Here is a 6,170-nt window from a genome sequence, read left to right as displayed (position 1 = left end):
TGTCTAATTGCCCCTGCCTTCCGTGTGTATTTAAGCCTCTGTGCTTCTCCTTGTCGGATCGTTGTCGTATGTAGTTGTGTTCTCGTGTCTACCCGTCCTAATCTCCTGTCCTGTCCTCCTGTCCGGATCTCCTGTCCTGCTCTCCAGTGTTTTGTATTCCTGTGTCTCCTGAGCTCCCGTCCTGATCTCCTGTTCCTTTCATTAAAAGACTCCTTAGTTTAAAACTCTACGTCTGGGTCCCACTGCCTCACCAACTCTGACACTTATAAGGGATACGCAGGAAACAGGAGAGGTTTGAGCTGGAGCTTGGGCAGTTAGAGGTCGAGAGAGAACGAGGGGACCAGAGCTTGAGAAAGATGATGAAGAGCGAAGAGGATAAAAAAGAAATGCTCTCCTCCCTATCTATTTAGTCAATAAAAAACCTGGTTACAAAATTGCTTTCACATTCACTCTCACATTGAGTAGTAGATAGAAATCTCCAATAATCTATAATATGGGTCCAAGCCTGAACAGTGTAAACAGGAAGCAGATCTGCAACTGGTTGCTTTGCAGAAAATACCACAAATGAGGAGCAGCAATGATGAAAAGTAAAAGCAGGGATTTATTTTCTTGAACAAACAAGAAAGATGAAAATGTTAATTAAAGTTGGGTTAGAAATGCTTGTAAAACGCTGGTAGTCAAGTTGTGACTATTAAGACCCAAACAGGGAACAAACAGATATCTGTTTCATCTGTTACTTTCTGGCCAAATTACAACACAAGCTGTAAAGGGGCCGGCAGCGTTTCCAAAGGGTTCCATTGAGGGGGAAAAAAACTCAGGAGTAGTGTGAAGGCTAAACGTAAAAAAGTGAAGCTTGAGATATGTGTTTTAAAACTAAACTTTGTGAGGTCGTCCAGCTGTAACGCCTTCAACAATGTGGACCATGATGTGGTCTTCAGGATCCTTCAGAGAGGGGACTGTTCCAACAAACCTGGAGCTGGTTACACAGTTTGTCATAAATTCCCCTTACAGAGAGAGTTATTAGATCATAATTGATTCTATGGAGGGATTAATATACTGTTCAGCTTATGTGAAGCTTAGTCACCAGTGAAGAGCTCCAGTGCTTCATTTGATCAGTAGTGAATCAGTTTATCATTTCAGATTGGAGATCTGTTGTGTGCATATGTGCATGTGCTGACACATTTAGCATTAATTTCACTTCCAGATGAGGTCTCTTCTGGGTCATCAAGCAAGGCCACCCTTTCATTTCCTCTCAACTAACCCTGCCTTCATGTCTAAACGGGTACAGTGAAATGGTTTCCTTCGGAGTGGGTAGGCTCACTGTCAGGTTAGCTTTTACAGGTGGTTGGCGATTTCAGTTTCTCGCTCTTTCTCTATTCCCTATTGTAAAATTGTCTGGGGTCAATTTCAATCCGTCAATTTTCATTAACTTATGGCAGTAATTACTTTCAGAGTAGTCATTCCCACCTACTAAAATGCCTCTGGGCCTGCACTTAATGAGAATGATTTTCCATGATGATGTTTCACATCGCCCCAATAAAATGTGTCATTCATCTACATTTGATCTCTCCTTATTGAGTTGTTGTTTATAAGCTGTGTCATATCCAACTGCCTAGGTTTCTTACACTGTTGGTGCTATTTTAGGAGAACTCAGCAGTTAGAGAAACTTATATATCACTATAAAACTGAAGGCGAAGACTACAAAAATAAAAGCTAAATTATAATAAACTTCCATTGCAACTCCAAATGTGGATCTCAGACACCTTTAGAGTTTTTGCAAGGACCATTTTCTCATTTTTGATGCAGCTAGAATAGTAGCGGCCTCATGCCTTCCTGAAACTAGGCTCAACCTTTCCTGGGTGTATCAAATACGTGTGCTTCCCAGGCAAATATCAACCTGTTACTTTAATTCTGCATAATTTCATAATGTCCATGCGGTGAGCCTTCAGGAATTGTTTCCACCTCTGCTTTGTGATGTGTAGGATCAAAGTGCTTCCAGTCCCTGAACACCTATTCCATTACTTTGAATAAAATCCCTAAAACTTTGACCATCAGTCTCTCATTTGCCGCAGGAAAGCCTTGCACACTTCATATCCTTGAGCCAGGGAGCTTTGAGCTTTTTCCCACAATCACAGTTCAGATTATCACTCTGAAGTTCTCCTGCCACGTACTGCCAAGTCCCACACTCCACACAGAGGAGCAATAATGGGGAGACAGCAGTGCCCTGCCACTGCCTCAGTAGCCCAAGATGTGCATGCAACTTGGCTGCACTTCTCAATGGTAGAGCTGTTGACTTTGATCAGGTCGTAGAATCAGTCCCTCTCAGCAGGTATCTGGTGTTGACATCCAGTGGGAGCTGGGCCCAACATTATGTAATGGAACTGAACTCATTAGAGACAGTCAGGTTCAACAGATTGGGAGTCAGGGTGAGGTGAAGCCGACCTGGTTTCCATCAAGTACATTAATACTGATCTGAAGAGATCAGAAGTCCTGGTCCCATATAACAGACTGTGTCTTTGTTTCAGTCAGAAGTGCAGTGAATGGTGAAGCAATCAAATATATTTGATGATCCTCTCAAAGGACAGCCCAGTTTCCCCAGGAAATACGTCCATAGCTCAATATATACATCCTGGGCTAATGTTCAGTGACAATGCAGGAAGTTTAGGCTCCTCTTTATTTATGTTATGAATGGTTGTGCTGACGGATGGATGTGCAGCACGCAGACTTTCATTTATTGTTTGTACTGTCAAACTTTACAACACCTTAAACCTGCAATATCTGTTTTTTGTCCACTTAGGGTCAGCAGACACAATCAAACACTACCTTGGCATATACTTTTACAAGTTGAATGTACAAGGAAACGTCTGCTGATTTACAGCAGCTCAAGCTCTAACAGAGCAAATTCATCCAATATTCACACTGCTTCCAGCTCTGTTTTGGTCTCCACCAGCTCCTGTGTGAGACATCTGGCTCTTCAGCTGCCAATTAATGTTTCCCTCTGCTCTTGGTTTCTTAGCAGCTTTTTCTGTAAAAAAAAAAAAAAAAACCCTGACTATGTTGTGAGAGTAAACCAGAACAGTTAAACAGCTAAAGAAAAGATCACATCTACAATACAGATAACTTTTTGAAATGTTCCTATTTTTTTATTTATTTGTAATCCTAGAATGCCTGTTCTTTTAATAATAATAATAATAATAACTTTATTTATATAGCACCTTTCAAAACCAAAGTTACAAAGTGCTTTACAACAAAAGATGCAAGATTCACAGATTCTAACATGTGAAAGAAATTTGAGATTTTCCAAAAACGAATCAGTTAAAAATAGGCCATTCGATAACAGTGAGTCCTAAAAAGAGACTAGAAAGAAAATACAGAGTTTGCCTAAGATCACCAGGCAGGGTCAATCTTGACTGGTCACCTCTAGTGACCAGTCAAGATTTTGGAACCAACAGTAGGAGCCTGATGGGGGGGTTAACAAATCACATATATGCTGGATCCTGACCATGGAAAGCTTTAAAACAATTAGTAAAATCTTAAAATCAATCCTAAAACTCACAGTTGCCAGTGGAGAGCAGCAAGGATTGGTATGATGTGGTCGCTTTTCTTAGTACATGTTAAAAGCCTGGCAGCAGCATTCTGAATTAATTGCAGTCTTTGGATGTTTCTCTTACTGATGCCTGAATAAAGTGGTTTGCAGTAGTCAAGCCTGGGAGAAATAAAGGCATTGATGACCTTTTCTAGGTCTGCAGTGGAAAGGAAAGACCTGATCTTCTTCAACTGTCTCTGTTGGGCAAATCATGACTGCACCACTCTGGTCACCAGTGCATCAAACAACAAATCAGAGTCAAAGAGAACACCTAGATTGTGGGCCTCTTACAAACATTATTGGATAAGGTACCCAGACTGGAGGAGACACTGGATCGGTGGTGCCAGGCTTTATCGGGACATACCGCTGGGTGTCTTGCAATGGAAATCAATGTCATAGCTAAATGTATAATAATGTTTGAATGCGTATGGAATATTTACGTTTAAAAAATAAAAAGGTTAAGCTCAATGAAGTTGAGTGGAGATTCAGGTGATTATTTTCTCAGGGTTCATATCTACGAGCGAACCGTTTCTTATTGTCATTTGCTGCAGTGTCATTATAAAAATATTGATAATACCCATCTTAATCAAGTGTCCTTATAGCTGAACCCTGACCAAACCTCAACCATGGTTTATTTACAATGTGATGACATTCTACCCTAAAGACGACATATTTCATAGTTGCCATGAGTGAAAGAATTTTTAAAAGGTCAACCTTGTGTTTTGCAGATTGATCCAATACTGGAAGGAAAAGGACTACCTGCTTTTTATTTGTCTTATAAAATATGCACTTCCTTTTATGTGTTACTTGAAATGATTCCATCCTTTTATATCTTGGTATTTTCTACAACTGCTCCAATAAATATTCAAGTTGTGTGACTCTTCTGTGAGATTGATCTTATTTCAGAGAAAAAAAACATCCTGATGGATTTAACTGTACTTCTGTTTAACTGTCAATCTGGATCACATTTAACTGTATTTGCCTCAATTTGTGTGTTCCTCCTCATTCTGAAATGACTCCACCAGACACATGGACTTTGGAAATCCTGCGTGCTACTCAGAAAAAAGCTCAGTGGTCACAGATGTTAAAGGGGTTGAGATGAATGCTTGCAGATGACTAATTTGTGCCACTGTTTGAATGGGAGGAAGGAGTTTTTATTTTTTGCATAGTCACCTCTGGTTTTTGTCCTCCTGCTCAGCTGACCATTGCAGCAGCCTTCACTGTGAGCATCTGATACCCTAATCAACCACAGCAGTAGATCATGGCATGGCATGCTACTCAAGAGAAATGAGGAAGGTATAAAATCCATGATTGAAAAAAGGAAATGTGCGAGTGGACCTAAATCAGAGAAAACACCTAATTCTGTCCTCTCTCCTCTTTCTGCTGCAAGCTCTTATTTTTTCTTAGCCGTTCTTTACAGGAGCCAGAAACATCTCAACCACGAAAGTGACCTGCTGCAGCAGAAGCCGCTCCGTCATCCCCCAACACTGTAATTATGTCTTGCTAATGTTCTAAGGGATATTTTCCCTTTGAAGGCCCTGCTCTTCATTTTGACAGGAATCTGGTCTGTGCTGTCACACTCCTGACTCAAAGAAGGAGATGAAAGTCAGAAGCCAAGAAAGCGCTTCTTGTCAGCGGGGATGCTGAAATAAGGTTGGGCTCAGAAACAAGCTCTCTGGCCCATTACAACCCAGTCTCATCTCAAAATGTATCGTTGCAGTCCTACAATTGTCCGGCAAGACCTGAAAAATATTCATAATAACTTAATTTGAATGCCAAAACTATGTTAAAATATGACATTTTTTATCTGGAAACACAAGGTCGGCCATTTTATTTAGTTTTCGCCGCAAAACTTGAGAGTCATGTGATGTGGGCACAGTCCAATGGAAAACAACGGCCATAAAAAACGTAGGCATCTCATGATTTGGGAGCCCTCATTGTGATATTACTATGTTTTGCGCTGTGGACCAACATAGCTACTACATATTTTGAGATGAGTCTGGGTTGCCTATTTTTTATTACAGAGTTTCTTGGTTTCAAGTCTCCATGGTTTTGCTGCCTCCATGTTCTGTGTTGAGTATCTTGTCATTTTCTTCAGCAAATTTTTCTCAGGATTTCCTGGTTAAACCGTTAAACCAGAGGCCAACAGTGGAGGAAGTGTTTGGATCTGACACTGAAGTGAAAGTGTCAGTACTCCATTAAAAGTCAAACATATTACTGAGGTGGTAAATCAGAAAATGTACATGTATAGATTCATGATTATTTGCTGTAGCAAGTCACTGTTGTAGTTGCTTGGGTTAAAACCTATTTCAAAGATCCCCAGGGATATTTTAAGACAAATAAAAATACTTAACTCTTGGATGATAATTAGTTTTTGCTTCAGAAATATTCAGATTTTTGTGCACATTTATCTGTGTTGAAGATTAAAGATTAAACTTAATATTTTTTATTTGTAAACGTTCGAAACTTCAAAAACTGCAATTGAAGTAGGCCTACATACAGTAGTGTTAAAGCGATTCATGTGTGGATCCAGAAACAGAACACAGGCTCAAGTGAGAGGATCATCTGGATTTATGGTAAAGGT

This window comes from Hippoglossus hippoglossus, chromosome 15 (genome assembly GCF_009819705.1).
Source record: "Hippoglossus hippoglossus isolate fHipHip1 chromosome 15, fHipHip1.pri, whole genome shotgun sequence".
NCBI lineage: Eukaryota > Metazoa > Chordata > Actinopteri > Pleuronectiformes > Pleuronectidae > Hippoglossus > Hippoglossus hippoglossus.
This window is presented reverse-complemented; position numbering follows the sequence as displayed.